At 38.8% G+C, this 20,170-nt stretch overlaps 1 non-coding gene across 1 annotated transcript; it reads left to right on the forward strand.

Moving 5' to 3' along the window:
- Window positions 1–19,683: 19,683 nt before the first annotated feature.
- LOC142841891 (small nucleolar RNA SNORA21) lies at window positions 19,684–19,812 on the forward strand. The gene has a single exon (XR_012909133.1). It is a non-coding gene; the product is annotated as a small nucleolar RNA SNORA21 (small nucleolar RNA).
- Window positions 19,813–20,170: the final 358 nt, after the last annotated feature.

The following is a 20,170-nucleotide window of genomic DNA, read 5'->3' on the forward strand; positions in this document are numbered from 1 at the left end:
AAGTCACAGACATCCCATCATTTAAAAGTTAACTCAACTCACCTCAATTGCTGGTCATGAGTGGCCAGGGGGTTTATCTTAGGGCTCACTCTCAGTGTGCAGAGCTGACCCTCACTTTGCAGAGGATGCTTAGGTCTTGTAAGCAGAGCTATGGGTTGTAAAGCCGAGCAACCCACTGTTACTAGTTAATCCTCAAGCTGCTGAGAAAGCTGCTGACAGCCTGCTCTCAGTCTCCTAGGCTTACAACTTCTAGTTCTTTATTTCTTCATTCTTATTTCTGGAATCTCCATTTCTATATTCTTATCTTGGATTCTTCATTTGGGAAAGCTGGAGTTGTGCATGTACATTTAGGAAGCATAATAGTGTGTTTAATAAGCACAGAATAAAGCTATGGGAACAAGAGTAGAATTGATGTTCACTAAAGGAGATAAGTGGTATATACTGAATATTCATTCTCACCACCTTACCCAGATCCCTCAGCCTAAGGCTAAACTCATATGGCTGCTGCAATTACAAGCATGGCGGAATACTGCTGTCACTACAATAGCTTATGGGCAGAATCATGGAGCTCTTAACAAAACAGAGCATCTCTTCAAAAATAGTGGCTTTGAGGTGAAAAGCATCCCGTAACAGAAGACATAGGAAGAGAAACAGATCAAATTCCTGTTGACACACTTGTGTTCGAGCTTACAATGTCACTAGAGGCTCAGGAGTTTTAGTTTTCAACAGTGAAGCACAGTGCTGCTCTTTGAACCCAGAAAATACCTCTAAGAATTGTACTCAGACATTGAAAAGAGCATATTAAAGAAGACTCTAGGAGATAGACAGGCCTCCCATAGATTGGCAGATTAATGGATTAATATTGTGGAAAGTGCTACGTTACCAAAAGTGATCTACCCATTCAGCACAATCTCTATCAAAGTCTGTGACATTCTTTACAGAATCCTAAAAATACGATGCCAAAATTAAAAAAAAAAAAAACCCATACAGCCAAATTAATCTCTGGAAAAAGAGAGTGAGTCTGGAGAAATGACAAAACGTGATTGCAAATAACATGTTATGTTGCAGTAACAAACTGATCAGATCCTGTACACAGATACATAGACCAGTGGAGCAAAATAGAGAACCCAAAAACAGAACAACACAGTTACAATCACCTACACTTTATCAAAGCTGTGAAAATCAGAAACTGGGAAGAAGACAGCATCTTTAGCGAATGCAGAGACTGGGTACCCACATGTAGGGGAACGAATGATGAATGAAGACCAGCTCGCATGCTGCACAAAAATCAATTCAAAACAAGTCAAACACCTGAAACTTCAAAGATGTTAGCGGGAGAGATTTCAAGATAAAGGCATAGGCAAGGATTTTCTGAAAATTTCTCCAAACAGCACATGAAATCATCCCAAGAATTAATAATTGGGGCGACATGAAATTACAAAGACTCTACACAGCAAAGGAAGCAATCACTGCAGTGAAAAGAGCCTATGAAACAGTGCGTTGGCGAGGGGTCTTTAGCTACTGCACATCAGAGGGTTCACATCTAGACTACTTAACTGTGGAAATTAAATGGCAAAAAAATAAATCATATAATCAGTAAGAATGATAATGAACTGAAAAGACACTTCTCCAAAGAAGAAATAGAAGCAACTAGTAAATACTTCCAAGAGTGCTTGACATCCTGCATCATCAGGGAAATACAAATTACAACTACTCTAGATGCCTCTTAGCCCAATCAGAATGGCTATCATCACGAAGACAAATGATAATAAATGCTGACAAGGATGTGAGGGAAGAATCCTTCCTTGCTGCTGGTAGGAGCATCAGCTGGTACAGTCACTCTGGAAGTCAGCATAGGGGCTCTTGAAAAAACTGAAACTAGAGCTACAATATGACTCAGCTAATTCACTCCTCAGCGTACACCCAAAGGACTTCAAGTCAACACAGCACAGAGATACTTTCACAGCCCTGTTCATTTCTGCATCATTCCCAGTAGCCAGGAAATGGAACCAGTCTAGAAGTCCATCGACAGAAAATGCAATAAAGAAAATTTGGTGCATATTACTGTGAAACTGTTTCCTACAAATTGAAACATTTTCTTTTTCTGGTTTTTTTTTTTTTTTTTGGTTTTTCGAGACAGGGTTTCTCTGTGGTTTTGGAGCCTGTCCTGGAACTAGCTCTTGTAGACCAGGCTGGTCTCGAACTCACAGAGATCCGCCTGCCTCTGCCTCCCGAGTGCTGGGATTAAAGGCGTGCGCCACCACCGCCCGGCTTGAAACATTTTCTTGGGTAGAAAGGAGACTCATAAAACGGAGGAAGTAACTAGAATATAAAAGGTCTGGGAAGTAGGTTGAACATAGAAAGTCCAGGAAGTAAACAGAACATACAAGGTTCAGGAAGTAAACAGATCATAGAAGGTCCGGGAAGTAAATAGAACTTAGAAGGTCCAGGAAGGAAACAGAACGCAGAAGGCCTGGGATGTAAACTGAATGTAGAAAATCTGGGAAGTAAATAGAACATAGAAAGTTCAGTAAGTGAATAAAACTTACAAGACATAGGAAGCTCTTGAATGTTACAAGGCCCCTCACCAAACTTATGTAAGTAGTAGTAACTGTTGGAGAAAGAGACTCTAATCAGCTAGGTTGCCTGTGAGTTGTGCAGGCAGCTCATGAAAGCAGATTTTGAGTTGTCATCCACCCATGTCACAGTGGACTGTTCATTGGCACAGGGTGGAATTACCTGTGCTCCTATAAGCAACTCCAATAAGCTCACTGGGTCACTAACCGCCCTATGCTTAGACATTTTTTCAGATCTTCTCGGGAAAAGTCACACAACATCCACAAAAAATATAATTTTATGCAGCCATAAAAAATAAAATCATGACATTTGCAGGAAAACAAATAGAACTGGCAGTTATTGCTAAGCAAAATGAGCCAAACTCAGAAAGACAAACAGCCTGTGTTTTCTGTCATATGTTGTGATTGTTAAGCTCGATTGTCAGCTTGATAGGATCTAGAATGAGCTTGGAAACAAATGTCTGGTCATGCCTGCGGGGGTTTCTCTATGCTAAATTAATCAAGGTAATGGATATATGCCATACGACTTCACAACTGGAGGTAACCAGGCAGCAAGAGGTCTCGTTGCCTACATTAAAAAGAAGGCAAAGGCGCCAAACATGAACTGCCCGAGACACGTACAGCTTTCTGTGTGCAGTTTTCTGAGTAGCAAGCTTTATGTCATGGTCCATTTACTAAATAATTTCCCAGGATATCTGCTGGCATTGCTAACTAAGACATACAGAGCAGAATCACTCATAGTTTTCCGTGATCTCTGGCAAGCATCAGCTGTGATTGCCCCTAAACTGTTTCTACATGCACTGGGATTTGCCAAGGGGAGATGCATCCTGTAAAGCTTAAACCATCCAAACCAGCCCGTTTTTCCAAGCGAAAATGAACTAAAAGAATAATGTACTTGCCTTTAGAGATAGAAAATAGTTTAATAGCATAAAGCTCCCAAGCAGCTTTAAATACCAAGCGGGAACACTTAATTGGCTTAATAAGAGATAGAATTTTTTCTTACCTAGAGCAACATGTCCTTATCTCTCCTCATTCCAACCCATCATTCCTAAGGTAAAATATTTTTATTTATTTATTTATTTATTTATTTATTTATTTATTATTTATTTATTTATTTATTATTAAATATTTCTGTCTCTTCCCCGCCACCGCCTCCCATTTCCCTACCCCTCCCCCAATTAAGTCCCCCTCCCTCGTCAGCCCAAAGAGCAATCAGGGTTCCCTGCCCTGTGGGAAGTCCAAGGACCACCCACCTCCATCCAGGTCTAGTAAGGTGAGCATCCAAACTGCCTAGGCTCCCCCAAAGCCAGTACATGCAGTGGGATCAAAAACCCATTGCCAATGATCTTGAGTTCTCAGTAGTCCTCATTGTCTGCTATGGTCAGCGAGTCCGGAAAGAGTCGGCTTCTTAAAGATGATAAATCATGTGATAGGGCTGGCTCCCTTTGAACCCTTGCTTCAGGGTCAATGAGAAAATCTCAGCCTCTGGGAAGACTCCATTGACAGACTTTTATTATAAGAAATTAGCCAGAATGCAGACTGTTGGTCACACTCCCATCCCCTTCTGACTTTTTGGAACATCAAGTCTAGCAGTTCCTCAGATGAGAGAGGGAATCGATGGAACAGCTGTTAACTTTTGTGACAAAGGAGCTACCCTGAGTAGCTTGTTGGATGTTCTTGCAATCATACCCAATTTTGAGACTACAATATTCTTTTCAGTCTTTGTCTCCAAGAAAGAACAATTGGGTTAAAATGTGACTTTGCAAAATTTAATTGAAGCTACCCTCTAGTCTTCAAAGGGACAAGGGAGTTTCCTTAGCCACGTGCCTAACCCCTTTACCTCCCCACAGTCTTATTAGTTTGAGCTAATTCTATGGCCCCCTTGATGGGTCCCAATTTTACCAAAACCATGTGCTGAAGTTTGATTATACTATATTACACTTGCTCTTGTCTAAACAGCTTTGTCTACACTGTGATAAACTCCAATAATTTTCATGATTTCTAGGTCACGCTGAGTGTAGTTAGACATACTACTAATTCATATCCCATAGAAACCCAGAACTGCAGCTGTAAACATATTACCTGAACTGAAGAAACATAAAAAGGGAAAGAGAGAAATCAACTTCATAAAACAGCCTGCTAAAACTCACATGCGCACGACAATAGAGCACCCGTCACACAGAAACATTATGAGGCCGTACACAATACTAATAAATAAAATTTTTAAAAATAATATTAGCTATAGTGAGAAAGGGATATATATCATTATTTTGAGAGAGAGAGTCTTACTATGTAGTCCTAAAAGGACTAGACTGCACAGAGATCCTCCAGACACTGCCTCTCAAGTACTAGAACTAAAGGCTTGTACCACCACCTCACATCCAAGAAAATATTAGGTCCATCGAAGGAGGAAACTCTCCTTTTTATATTTGTTTGTGTTGTTTTATGTGTGTGAGTCTTTGGTTTGTAAGTATGTGTGTGTCGTGCGCATTCTGGAACTGGAGTTACGGAGGGCTGTGAGCTACTGTCCAGGCACTGTGAATCAAACCCACGCCCACTACACTGCACCATCACCCCTTCCCAAGCAAAATCCTTTTGAATTAAAACTCTTCCTCCTTCACCCCTAATGTCTGAGAACTTAAGATGTTGTGATGCATTCTCTTTATCTAATAGCAGCTAAATGGGGGAGAGTTGGAACTCAAAGGATAAAATGACCCAAATGACATATGGAACCCCAGAAGATCCTGTACACTGAATTTATTGGGTCATTACATTAGTCCCTAAGATAACCAGCTTATAAAACCTGATTTTTATGAGACTCGTGGGCTGTCTCACTATTTTGATTACATTTGGTTTCATGACCAAATTAATAATGAATGATGTTTATGGTTTGAGAAAAAATATAAATATGAGATGTGATATTTTCAACAAGTCACTACATTTTAATTGCTATGTGTAATTATTCTCATGTTCACAGATGAATCATAGGGGCCACCAAATGGCAGGCCCAAATGAGAATAACATGCATAGAAAAGCATTTTTTCCTTGAAAATGTGACCACCAGTGTAATGTATTTGGAAGATGGCATTCCATGGGGCATAGCCTCTACCTAAAGACATTTCTTTCCTCACTGACATTAAAATATGGTCATTCAAAAGAATGTTTCAGAGTCAGGCACACATTCTCCGTGGTAAAGCCCTAACTTAGCATGTACAGATCCCTGAGTCTTGTCCCCAGCAACAAAGAAAGTAAACATTTCCTGTCCCATAGAACATGCAAATTTAATATGCTAAAGCAGAATTTGAGTAGAAATTCAGAAACATTACTAGCAATAAAATTTTTATATATGAGGATTGAAAAAAATGTTTAAGACCTATCATAATACTTTTTCATTAGTTCAGCAATGTTTTCATCCACCTAAAGCAGTGGCTCTCAGCCTTCCTAATGCTGCAACCCTTTAATACAGTTCCTCATGTGGTTACCCCAACCATAAAATTATTTTCATTGCTACTTTTTAACTATAACTTTGCTACTTTTATGAATCATAATACAAGTATCTGATATACGGGATATCTGATATGCAACCCCTGTGAAATGGTCATTCAACCCCAGGGAGTTGTGACCCACACACATTGAGAACCACAAACCTAAAGGGACCTCTTGTGAACCAAGTGCTAGCTGATATTCTGTCATAAACCTTTGCCTTGAAAACTGCCTCCATCTTCAGCCCATGCCCTATATCTATATGCTAATTAAATCTGCCTGCCTTTAACTACCATTCCCTAACTTTATTGATTAACATTCACTCTCCCACTGCCTTCCCTAAAATCACCTCTAAGATTCAAATGCCGAGTTCAGAAGGTAACATCCTGAAAGTTTTGCACCCTAAGCCCACCTAGTGCCATCACCTCCTACTTTATGTACCCCTAAGCACATTCCTCTTTCCTTTGATTTGCAAGGTTTGCATTTACAGTGAGTAAAATGAACCCCCTTTCCTAATACCAGTTTCAGAAAGGTTCTCTATCTCTGCATTCTGGCCATCCCTTTCCCCACATACATCACAAGTAATAGTGGTTGTTGATGTTTTCGTTTATTTACTTGGTTTAATAATGACCAACACTTTGCACAGTACCTAGTATGCAGTAAACACATGAGCATGAATAAATGAGTCTATTATCTGAAATGCATTCCCTTTATAGTTCATTGGTCCCAAAATACTTAATGGCCAATATATTGCCTCCTGAATATATGTAGCTCCTTCCCATTACCACACATAAACAAGTATTCAAAAAGTGATTAGGAAGGCACCTGGTGAGGAGGGGCAGTTACTGTTGAACACTAAACAGTGAGCTTCCAAGGTTCCAATGAATATTGCAAACCAGTGTTCAAACACTGTCCTGATAAAAAGTCAGTGGGTCACACAACAAGACTGAAAGGTCATGAATGTAAAAAAATGGGGGCTTTCAGGGAGATGGGGGAATGATAGCAGTGGGTAGAAGATAAAAGAGGATAGGGTAAGAGTAAACAGAATGCCCTGTATATTTATATACACATGTGTGTGTTTGTATGAAGCTATCAAAATTATTTTTAAAAGGACACATTACAAGAAAAAAGAAAACACCTATATTCAAACTGTGGCAGTATTGATAGCCCTTACTGCATACCAAGGAGAAAAAAAAAGAATCTTTGAAAGTTTTGTGTCAGAAGTCCTTATACTACCATTATAGGATCCCCCTTTAACATATTAGTAAATGTCCACAAAGTCTGAGAGATTTTTTTAAATTTTATATTGTAATTTAATTCATCCAAAAAGTTTAATGTGGCACACTGTGACTCATCAGAGTGCTATTGTTAAACCATAAGCTGTCTCTTCTTTTCATATCTGTTTTTTCTGTTGTGGTGGTATTTTTCTTATTTTTCAATCATTTTGGTTTCCAAGCGCTTTCCCAGAGTGACAGTGTTTAACTCAGTGTGGTGATAAGCATATCTGCCTTCCTCCCAGTGACATGCCCTAATGTTCAACGGACAGCAGTTAACCCACCTGTGCCTTCAAAGTCCTCCCGCATTTTTGTACTATGTATAAAGGCAAAACTTAAATTGTAATAATAATTTGTGCTGAGAGTATGTGCTGGTGGGATAATTGCGTGTTTTCTAATGTATTGCTTTTCTGAACCTGAGACTTTATTGGCCATAATCTTCATAGGATGATATAACTAAGGGCTAGATTCATTGTCAAGGGTTAATACAAAATCAGAAGATGAGGCCTCTGACCTTCATGAACAAAAGCAAGCCAGCCTCGTTGAACAATGTAGAAGCAAACTTTCTAAAGCAATTTAAAAGCGAAAATTGGTAAGAGTGGAGAGAGGGAAACGAATAACAGAGTGGACACATTCAAGGTTTACACTAAAAAGTGATACACTGAGTTCTCTTTCTGGCCATGCCAACTTACAATATTTCACATTATATGAAATCAAAATACATAATAGACTTTTGTTTAATAGTCTTTCTAATTTTCATTATTATGTTTTGAAGTCCATCCCAAACTGATTGCTCCATCAAAACAGCAGATTAGTAATTAAGATGTTCGTTTAATATGGGAAACAATGACAATGAGAAGAAATTATGACCTGAATGATGGCCTATTATTCTTTAATTATAGAGTAGCAAATAAGTAAAACATGTCATTAATGTCTTTCAAATGTTAGAGAGAAGATGGATAAAAAGTACATTAGTTTCAGCAAAACTGTATATATTTAGTTATATAAAATTGCTAATTTGAATTCTATTGATCTATACATACTTGTTTTACCCTATACCTGTACAAATTAACGGAATCCCTATAAAAGCTAATGTTTCTGTGATTCAGACAAGAGTTTTGCAACATTCAGAGAAGCACAATGTAAATAACAATGCCAGTCTTTGCTCAAGGCCCTTAAAAAACTTAAAAGATCTCCATGACAAACTTTGCTGTGCATATTTTTAAATTATTTTACTTTACTTATCAACTAATATCTCAAAAACTCTGAGTTTTTCATGTACTCACCTCAGAGGAAATTTCTCTTTTCAATTCACATTCTAAGTCCAACAATCTACAGCTGCCTCTCTTGCCTTCCATTTTACACTTAGCTTTTCACTTAACCTAAACATTTTTTAGCTAAGTTTAACCTCCACCACAAGAGTTCTAGATTCCTGAAATGAATATTGAACACAGTTTCTTCTACTCTGAAAATATGCTCCATGTTTTGCTAAGTGAGGTATTAGAAGACAGGGTGTGCGTTTCTCCCCTGCCTGTTCAACTTAATTTGCAGGCAAATGAATTTTTGTACGTTTTTATGGAGTGAAGCATATTTGCATGGGGATAGTGCACACATCCATGAGTATGTATTATGAAGAATGTCAGGTGTCTTCCTCTATAACTGTCCACTTTGTTTTTGAAACAGAATCTCCTGATGACCCTGAAGCAAACCTTAAAGGCTAAGCTAACTGGCTAGCAAGGTCCTCCTGTCTTCCCTGAACCCTATGATTGGGTTACAGCAGTGGTTTTCAACCTTCCTAACACTGTGACCCTTTAATACAGTTCCTCACGTTGTGGTGACTCCTAACCATAAAATTATTTTCTTTGCTACTTCATAACAAACTGTAAGATTGTTACTATTATAAAGTGTAATACAAATATCTGATATTTCCAATAGTATTAAGCAATCTCTCTAAAAAAATCATTTGATCCTTAGGGGTCATGACCCACAGGTTGAGAATCACTGTGTTTCAGGCACGTACAATCATGCCTAGATTTTATACAAGTGCAAGGGATTTTAACTTGCATATTCTCATTTTCACAGCAAGTGTTCTTCCCCCAAGTCATTCCTTTAACCTCCATTTTTTTTTTTACTTTTAAAGGACATATATAAAATCTCCAAGATGTATCGTTAACTTTAAAAATGCAAACTGCTGAGCAACATGAGTATTGTATCAGAGGGTAAGAACACACACATACGCACACACATGCACACACACACTAAATAAATATAATTTTACATGAAAAATAGCCTTAAAAATATTGAACCAGATGACGCAGGCGGCGGCGGCAGACCACGCAGGCCTCAGGCAGCCGGGACCAGTGGGGACCGGTGCGGCGACAGACGCAGGCGGCAGGGACCAGCGCGCAACACCGAGAGCAGATCACCCCACTACAATTAAATCAAAGAGGTCAATCAAACAGAAACCTAATAGAGAATTAAGAGAATTATTAGAGGTAATGAAGCAAATGGACTTAACAGACATCTATAGAACACTCCACCCAAATAGGAAAGAATATACCTTCTTCTCTGCAGCTCATGAAACCTTCTCAAAAATTGACCACATACTCAGAAACAAAGGAAACCTCCACAGATACAAAAAAATATCAGTGTCCACCTGTGTTTTATCAGATCACCACGAATTAAAGTTAGAAGGCAACAACTATGCTACCCCCAGAAAGCCGACAAACTCATGGAAACTGAACAGTCAACTACTGAACCACACCTGGGTCAAGTGTTGTAATAGGAGCAGCGGGGCTGTGTCCCCAGCACCCCGGCTGCCTGCTAGCTTATGCCATGAAATAACAACACACAAACTGTATTCTTTTAAACACTGCTTGGACCATTAACTCTAGCCCTTACAGGCTAATTCTCATATCCCGATCAACCCATCTCTAATAATCTGTGTAGCATCAGTCTTACCAGGAAAGATTCTAGCCTACGTCAATCTTGGGTCTGAACTTCATGCGTCTGCTTCAGAGAGCATGAAGTTCTCTCTGCCCGGGAGAGGGGAGCATGGCATCTCTGAGCTCACTTCGTCTTCCTCCTAGCATTCTGTTCTGTTTACACCACCCACCTATGTTCTAACCAATAAAATGGGCCAAGGCAGTTTCTTTATTTTTTAACCAATGACCTTCCTCCATCAGTCAAGGAAGAAATTAAGAAAGAAATTAAAGTCTTCCTTGAATTTAATGAAAATAAAGAGACAACATACTGAAAGCTATGAGGCACGATGAAAGCAGTGCTAAGAGGAAAGTTCATAGCACTAAGCGTCCACTTAAAGAAAACAGAGAAAGCTCACATTGGAGACTTAACAGCCCACCTGAAAGCTCTAGAAAAAAAAGAAGCAGACTCACCTAGGAGGAGTAGAAGACTGGAAATAACCAAACTGAGGACTGAAATCAACAAAATAGAAACACAGAAAACAATCCAAAGAATCAATGAAACAAAAAGCTGGTTCCTGGAGAAAATCAACAAGATTGACAAACCCCTATCCAAACTAATCAAACGGCAGAGAGAGAATTTGCAAATTAATAAGATCAGAAATGAAAAGGGGGACATAACCACAGACACAGAGGAAATTCAGAGAATCGTTAGATCTTACTACAAAAGCCTATATGCCACAAAACTGGAAAATGTAAAGAAAATGGATACTTTTTTAGATAAATATCATTTACCGAAGTTAAATCAGGACCAGGTGAACAATCTAAATAGACCTGTTAGTCGCAAAGAATTAGAAGAGGTTATCAAAAACCTCCCTACCAAAAAAAAAGCCCAGGACCAGATGGTTTCAATGCGGAATTCTACCAGAACTTCCAAGAAGACCTAATACCTATACTCCTTAATGTATTTCACAATATAGAAACAGAAGAGGCACTGCCAAATTCCTTTTATGAAGCTACAGTTACTCTGATACCAAAACCGCACAAAGACTCAAGCAAGAAAGAGAATTATAGACGAATCTCACTCATGAACATCGATGCAAAAATCCTCAACAAAATACTGGCAAACCGAATCCAAGAACACATTAGAAAAATTATCCATTATGATCAAGTAGGCTTCATCCCAGGGATGCAGGGCTGCTTCAACATACGAAAATCTATCAATGTAATCCATCATATAAATAAACTGAGAGAAAAAAACCATATGATCATCTCATTAGATGCTGAAAAAGCATTTGACAAAATTCAACATCCCTTTATGATAAAAGTATTGGAGAGATTAGGGATACAAGGGTCATACCTAAATATAATAAAAGCTATATACAGCAAGCCGACAGCTAACATCAAATTAAATGGAGAGAAACTCAAAGCCATCCCGCTTAACTCAGGAACACGACAAGGCTGTCCACTCTCGCCATACCTCTTCAATATAGTGCTGGAAGTTCTAGCAATAGCAATAAGAAAACATAAAGGAATCAAGGGGATTCGAATTGGAAAGGAAGAACTTAAGCTTTCGTTATTTGCAGATGATATGATAGTATACATAAACGACCCCAAAAACTCTACCAAAGAACTCCTACAGCTGATAAACACCTTTAGTAATGTGGCAGGATACAAGATCAACTTCAAGAAATCAGTTGCCTTTCTATACACTAAGGAAAAGGAAACAGAGAGGGAAATCAGAAAAGCCTCACCTTTCACGATAGCCACAAATAGCATAAAATATCTTGGGGAAGCTCTGACCAAGGAAGTGAAAGATCTATTTGACAAGAACTTTAAGTCTTTGAAGAAAGAAATTGAAGAGGACACCAGAAAATGGAAGGATCTCCCTTGCTCTTGGGTTAGGAGGATCAACATAGTAAAAATGGCAATTCTACCAAAAGCAATCTATAGATTCAATGCAATCCCCATCAAAATCCCATCAAAATTCTTCACAGATCTGGAGAAGACAATAATCAATTTTATATGGAAAAACAAAAAACCCAGGATAGCCAAAACAATCTTATACAATAAAGGATCGTCAGGAGGCATTACCATCCCTGACTTCAAACTCTATTACAGAGCTACAGTATTGAAAACAGCTTGTTATTGGCATAAAAACAGAGAAGTCGACCAATGGAATCGAATAGAAGACCCTGACTTTAACCCACAAACCTATGAACACCTGATTTTCGATAAAGGAGCTAAAAGTATACAATGGAAAAAAGAGAGCATCTTCAACAAATTGTGCTGGCAAAACTGGATGTCAATCTGTGGAAGAATGAAAATAGATCCATATCTATCACCATGCACAAAACTCAAGTCCAAGTGGATTAAAGACCTCAATATCAGTCTGAACACACTAAACCTGATAGAAGAGAAAGTGGGAAGTACTCTACAACACATGGGCACAGGAGACCACTTCCTACGTATAACCCCAGCAGCACAGACATTAAGGGCCTCATTGAATAAATGGGACCTCCTGAGACTGAGAAGCTTCTGTAAAGCAAAGGACACTGTCACTAAGACACAAAGGCAACCCACTGACTGGGAGAAGATCTTCACCAACTGACAAAGGTCTGATCTCCAAAATATATAAAGAACTCAAGAAACTAGACCGTAAAGGGCTAACCAACCCAATTATAAAATGGGGCACTGAGCTGAACAGAGAATTCTCAACAGAAGAAGTTCAAATGGACAAAAGACACTTAAGGTCATGCTCAACTTCCTTAGCGATCAGGGAAATGCAAATCAAGACAACTTTAAGATACCGTAATCTTAAAATGGCTAAAATAAAAAACACCAATGATAGCCTTTACTGGAGAGGTTGTGGAGAAAGAGGTACACTCATCCATTGCTGGTGGGAATGCAAACTTGTGCAACCACTTTGGAAAGCAGTGTAGCAGTTTCTCAGGAAATTCGGGATCAACCTACCCCTGGACCCAGCAATACCACTCTTGGGAATATACCCAAGAGATGCCCTATCATAAAACAAAAGTGTATATATGCTCAACTATGTTCATAGAAGCATTGTTTGTAATAGCCAGAACCTGGAAACAACCTAGAAGCCCTTCAATGAAAGAATGGATGAAGAAAGTATAGAATATATACATATTAGAGTACTACTTAGCAGTAAAAATAAGGACTTCTTGAATTTTGCATACAAATGGATGGAAATAGAAAACACTACCCTGAGTGAGGTAAGCCAGACCCCAAAAGGGGAACATGGGATGTACTCACTCATATTTGGTTTCTAGCCATAAATAAAGGACATTGAGCCTATAATTCGTGATCCTAGAGAAGCTAAATAAGAAGGTGAACCCAAAGAAAAACATATAAGCATCCTCCTGAATATTAACCTTCATCAGGCAATGAAAGGAGACAGAGATAGAGTCCCACATTGGAGCACCGGACAGAAATCTCAAGTTCCAAATCAGGAGCAGAAGGAGAGAGAGCACGAGCAAGGAACTCAGGACCGCGAGGGGTGCACCCACACACTGAGACAATGGGGATGTTCTATTGGGAACTCACCAAGGCCAGCTGGCCTGGGTCTGAAAAAGCCTGGGATAAAACCGGACTCACTGAACATAGTGGACAATGAGGACTACTGAGAACTCAAGAACAATGGCAATGGGTTTTTTATCCTACTGCATGTACTGGCTTTGTGGGAGCCTAGGCAGTTTGGATGCTCACCTTACTAGACCTGGATGGAGGTGGGTGGTCCTTGGACTTCCCACAGGGCAGGGACCCCTGATTGCTCTTTGGGCTGATGAGGGAGGGGGATTTAATTGGGGGAGGGGGAGGGAAATGGGAGGCGGTGGCGGGGAAGAGACAGAAATATTAAATAAATAAATAAATAAATAAATAAATATAAATATTGAACCATACAGAATATTATTTCTGTATGAATGGCGGCATTGGATATAAAAGCTTAACAACAAAACTCTTAGAAAAGGTAAACTATTTCACTGTAGCTCACACCCTCCAAGAGCTGTGCTGGCTGATATGACGAGGACCAAGCTCTTGGCTCACTTCATTATTTTGGCCTGAAGGTATGAAGCCAGCTTCAACATAAACCTGTTGATTTGATGCTAAACACAAAAGCCCAGCCAACATCAGGTAGTATTCTCTTACCCATTTAATTAATGAATCTTCAAAGATTTACAAGAAAAGAGAGCTCAGGCATGTGCCTACCTCTTAAAGACATATAATCCCTAAATGTTATTAATTAAAACTTCTTGTTGATACATAAACACACAAGAAATAAAAATAAAAGATAGACCAATAAAAATGAAATTCACCTAGGCCATGAATATTCACCTAGCTGGAGTGGATCCAGACCAGGGACATTTGCAGAGATAGGACTGAGCCAGCAACATTGGCTGGAACAGACCTGAGACAGAAAAATCCATAGGAGCAGCACAGGAGAGCAACCGCTGAGTGAATGGGCCAGATCCAGAGACTGCTGTGGGTCTGGGCATGAATCTGGGACCTTCAAGGGAGTAGACCTGAGCCAGGACGACTGCATGTCTGGGCATGAGTCTGGGACCTCTGAGAACCTAGGCCTGAACAAGAACCTCTGTGGGTCTGGGCATGACTCTGGGACCTCTGTTGGTCCTGGCATGAGTCTGGGACCTCTGAGGGAGTAGGCAGGAACCAGAAACCTCTGCTGGTCCTGGCATGAATCCAGGATTTCTGAGGGAGTAGGCCTGAGTCAAGTCCTGTGAGGATCAGGGCACACCTGAGTCTGGGACCTCTGAGAAAGTAGATCAAAACCAGAGACCTTTGCAAAACCAACCCCAAGCCAGAGACCTCCACAGGAGCAGACCCAGACCAAGGACATTTAGCCAGCAACGTAGGCCAGAGCAGGCCTGAAACAGCAAACTCCATGGGGAGCAGAGCAAACTGGAGCACTGAAAGACGTCCAGGAACATAAAGTGACCAACGGGTAACTAGAACCCTGGCACTAACATACCATGAGAAGCAACAATCTGAACCTTGGATCCACTAGAACCCAGAAGATTAATCAGCAGAGTCACAGACAGCCCCAACCACGTCAATTAGAAGAAAAGATGAGTAGATAAGGTAAGAACACATGCAACACCACAAAGAAAACACAACAACAGTAAAATCTAACGACCCTACAACAGCAAGACTTGAACAACTGGATACAGATGAAGCAGAAGAAAATGACCTAAAAGATAACATCAGAAGAATGTTTGAGGCTCTTAGATGAAATGAGAAATTCCCTCAAAGAAATGGAGAAAAATACAAAAAATTAGAAGACATCAGCAAATCCCCCTTTTAAAAAACCAAGAAAAATCAACCAAACATCTGAAAGAAACTATTCAAGACTTAAAGACTGAAATAGAGACAATAAAGAAAACACAAGCTGAGGGAATTATAGAAGCAGAAATCATGAGAAAACTATCAGGAACCACAAATGCAAGCATAAACAGCAGAATACAAGAGATGGAAGAGAGACTCTCAAGTGCTGAGGATACAATAGAGGAAATAGGCTCATTTGTCAAAGAAAACATTATATCTAACAAAAGCTTAACCCAAAATATTGAGGAAGTATGGGACACCAAGAAAAGATCAAACCTAAGACTAATAGGTTTGGAAAAAGAAGAAGAAGTTCAACTCAAAAGCACAGAAAATATACTTAACAAAGTCATAGAAAACTTTCCCAACCTAAAGAAAGATATGCCTATCAAGATACAAGAAGCATACAGAATACCAAACGGACTGGATAAAAAAAGTCCCCTCGCCACATAATAATCAAAACACTAAACATACAGAATAAAGAAAGAATATTAAGAGCTGCAAAGGAAAAAGGCCAAGTAACATATAAAGGCAGACCTATCAGAATAACACCTGACTTCTCATTGGAGACAATGAAAGCCAGAAGTTATGCAGACATTAAGAGACCACAGGTACCAGCCCAGACTACTATACCCAGCAAAACTTTCAATCACCATAGAAGGACAAAACAAGATATTCCATGACAAAACCAGATTAAACCAATATGTAGCCACATACTCAGCCCTACACAAAAAACTAGAAGGAAAACTCCAACAGAAGAAAGTTGGCTACATCAACAAAAAACACAGACAATTGATGACTGCACAGCAGTAAACCCCCAAAAAGGGGAAAACATACAATTTAACGTCACCAACAATGAAAACTAAATTAACAGGAGATAACAATCACTGGTCATTAATATCCCTTAATGTAAGTGGACTCAACTCACCTATAAAACGGCACAGGCTTGTTGCCGGAGGTCCTCCCACTCCTCCAGCCAATAGCCGCTGAGATACCAGCCCATTGGAGCGTGGTCTCTCTCCCTTTAAAAAAAGCAGCCACTTCCCTCTCCTCTCTCTCTTCACTTCCTGCTCCGCCCGTGACTAGACTCCTTTCCTGGTTGCGTAGAGGGCTGTTGCCTGGGACAGTGATCTGTAAGTTTTTTCCCCTTTAAATAAATACCACCCTAATAATCATAATCACAAATTGGTGTGGCATTGTTTGTGACTTACGCCTTCACAGGCTAACAGATTGGATATGAAAACAGAATCCATCCTTCTTCTGCACAAAAGAAACACACCTCAACCTCAAAGACAAACATTGCCTCAGAGTAAAGGGTTGGGAAAAAAAATTCCAATCAAGTGAACCTAAGAAACAAGCTGGTGTAGCTATCCTATATCTAACAAAATAGACTTCAAACTAAAATCAATCAAAAGAGACAAAGAAGGACATTTCATATTAGTCACAGGAAAAATCCACCAAGAGAAAAATCTCAATACTGAACATCTATGCCCTAAATATAAGGGCACCCTCATATGTAAAAGAAACACTTCTAAAGCTTAAATCATACATTAAACCCCACACACTAAAAGTGGGAGACTTCAACACTTCCCTCTCACTGTCAGGTCAGTCAGACAAAAAATGAACAGAGAAATAAGAGAACTAACATATGCTATGACTCAAATGGACATCTATAGAATATTCCATCCAAACAGAAAAGCACCTCATGGAGCCTTCTCAACTAATAACCACATGCTCAGTAGCAAAACAAACCTCAACAGATACAAAAAAAATTGGAATAACCCCATGTATCTTATCAGATTACCATGTCTTAAAACTAGAATTCAACAGCAGTACTAATTCCAGAAAGCCCACAAACACATGGAAATTAAACAATGCTCACCTGAAGCATCAATGGGTCAAGGAAGAAATAAATTGAAATATTAAAGACTTCCTAAAATTCAATGAAACTGACTATACAATATACCCAAATTTATGGGACACAATGAAAGCAGTGTTAAGAGGAAGTTCATAACACTAAATGTCTACATAAAGAAACTAGAAAAATCCCACACTAGTGAATTAACAGAACAGTTGAAAACTTTAGAACAAAAATAAGCAAACTCACTCAAGAGAACTAGATGGCAGGAAATAAAGTGAGAGCTGAAATCAACAAAATAAAACAAAGAATCAATGAGACAAAAGAGTTGGTTCTTCCAGGAAATCAACAAAATCGACAACCCTTTATCCAAACTACTCAAAAGGCAGAGAGAGAATACCCAAACTAACAAAATCAGAAATGAAAAGGGGGACATAACAACAGACACGGAGGAAATACAGAGAATCATCAGGTCATATTTCAAAAGCCTGTACTCCACAAAATTGGAAAACTTAAAGGAAATAGACAACTTTATGGATAAATATCACTTACCAAAATTAAATCAAAACCAGATAAGCAAATTAAACAGACCTATAACTGTTGAAGAAATAGAAACAGACATCAAAAGTCTCACAACCAAAACATAAACCCAGGACCAGATAGTTTCAGCTCAGAATTCTTCAAGACTTTCAAAGATGAAATAATACCAATACTCCTCAAATTGTTCCACACAATAGAAAAAGAAGGAACATTGCTAAACTCTTTTTATGAGGGTACAATTACTCTGATAAACAGACTACATAAGAACATTACTAAGAAAGATATCAATCTCACTTATGAACATTGATACAAAAATACTAAATAAAGACTGGGCCGGGCGGTGGTGGTGCACGCCTTTAATCCCAGCACTTGGGAGGCAGAGGCAGGCAGATCTCTGTGAGTTCGAGGCCACCTGGTCTACAAGAGCTAGTTCCAGGACAGGAACCAAAAGCTACGGAGAAACCCTGTCTCGAAAATCCGAAAAAAAAATACTAAATAAAATACTGGCAAATCAAATCCAAGAACACATCAGAACCATCATCCATCATGATCAAGTAAGCTTTATTCCAGAGATTCAGGGATGGTTCAATATATGCAAATCTGTCAATGTAAACCACCATATAAACAAACTCAAAAATAAAAACGACATGATCAGCTCATTAGATGCTGAAAAAACTTTCTATAAATACAACATTTCTTCATGATAAAGGACATGGTCAACAAGACAAAATGACAGTTGGGGAAAAAAATCTTCACCAACCCCACATTAGACAGAGGTCTTATCTCCAAAATGTACAAAGAACTCAAAAAATTGGTCATTAAAAGAACAAATAATCCAATAAAAAATGGAATATAGACCTAAACAGAGAACTCTCAACAGAGGAATCTAAAATGGCTGAAAGACACTAAAGAAAATGCTCAACATCCTTAGTCTTCAGAGAAATGCAAATTGAAACAACTCTGAGATTCCATCTTACAGCTGTAAGAATGGCCAAGGTCATAAACACTGATGATAACTTATGTTGGAGAGGTTGTGGGGTAAAGGGAACACTCCTGCATTATTGGTGGAGTGCAAGATGGTAGAGCCCCTGTGGATATCTGTATGGAAATTTCTCAGAATATTAGGAAACAACCTTCCTCAAGACCCAGTAATACCACTTTTGGGTATATATCCAAAGGATGTTCAATCGTGCTACAAGGACATGTGTTCATAGCATCATTGTTTGTCATAGCCAGAACCTGAAAGCAATCTAAACCCCCCTGACCAAAGAATGAATAAGGAAAATGTGGTACATTTACATAATGGAGTACTACATAGAAGAAAAAAATAACATCTTGGAATTTGTAGTCAAATGGATGGAGCTAGAAAACATTATTTTGAGTGAGGTAACCCAGACACAGAAAGACAATTATCACATGTACTCACTCATAAGTAGTTTTTAAACATAAAGCAAAGAAAATCAGCCTACAAATCACAATCCCAGAGAACCGAGACAACAATGAGGACCCTAAGAGAGACATACATAGATCTAATCTACATGGGAAGTAGAAATAAACAAGATCTCTTGAGTAAATTGGGAGCATGGGGAACTTGGGAAAGGGTTGAAAGAGAGAGGAGAGATAGGGAGGGAAGCAGAGAAAAATGTAGAGCTCAATAAAAATAAATAAAAAAGGAACAAAATGAGCATTCTGCAAGTGACCCACTGAGCCATCAAGAAGGGGCAGAGTGAAAACACTGCTTTTGGGTGAAGTAGCAACATATTGTGTTGTTTGCTTCAATTGGTGTTTTGACAAGAAAAGAAAATGAGCTTTCATGCTCAGACTTGGAATGAAAACAGAAATAGCTAAGTTGTATCCAGAATGTGTAAATAACTCCTACGAATCAAATTTTTAAAAAGACAACTCCACAAAAAATGAGTAAAAAACCTTGAACAAACACAACAAATGGAACATATACTAATAATCAATAAATGTATGAAAAGATGGTCACATATCATAGAAATAAAAATGAAAACTATCATGTACTCAGTAAAATGGCTAAATTTTAATACAAAGTAATACTTTTAAAGGTAACTATATCAATGGCAAGAATTCAGAGAAATGGGATCTTTCATTTTTTGATGGGAATCTAAAATGATAAATCATGTGGAGTTT

The sequence above is a fragment of the Microtus pennsylvanicus genome, chromosome X (genome assembly GCF_037038515.1).
Source record: "Microtus pennsylvanicus isolate mMicPen1 chromosome X, mMicPen1.hap1, whole genome shotgun sequence".
NCBI classification, from domain to species: domain Eukaryota; kingdom Metazoa; phylum Chordata; class Mammalia; order Rodentia; family Cricetidae; genus Microtus; species Microtus pennsylvanicus.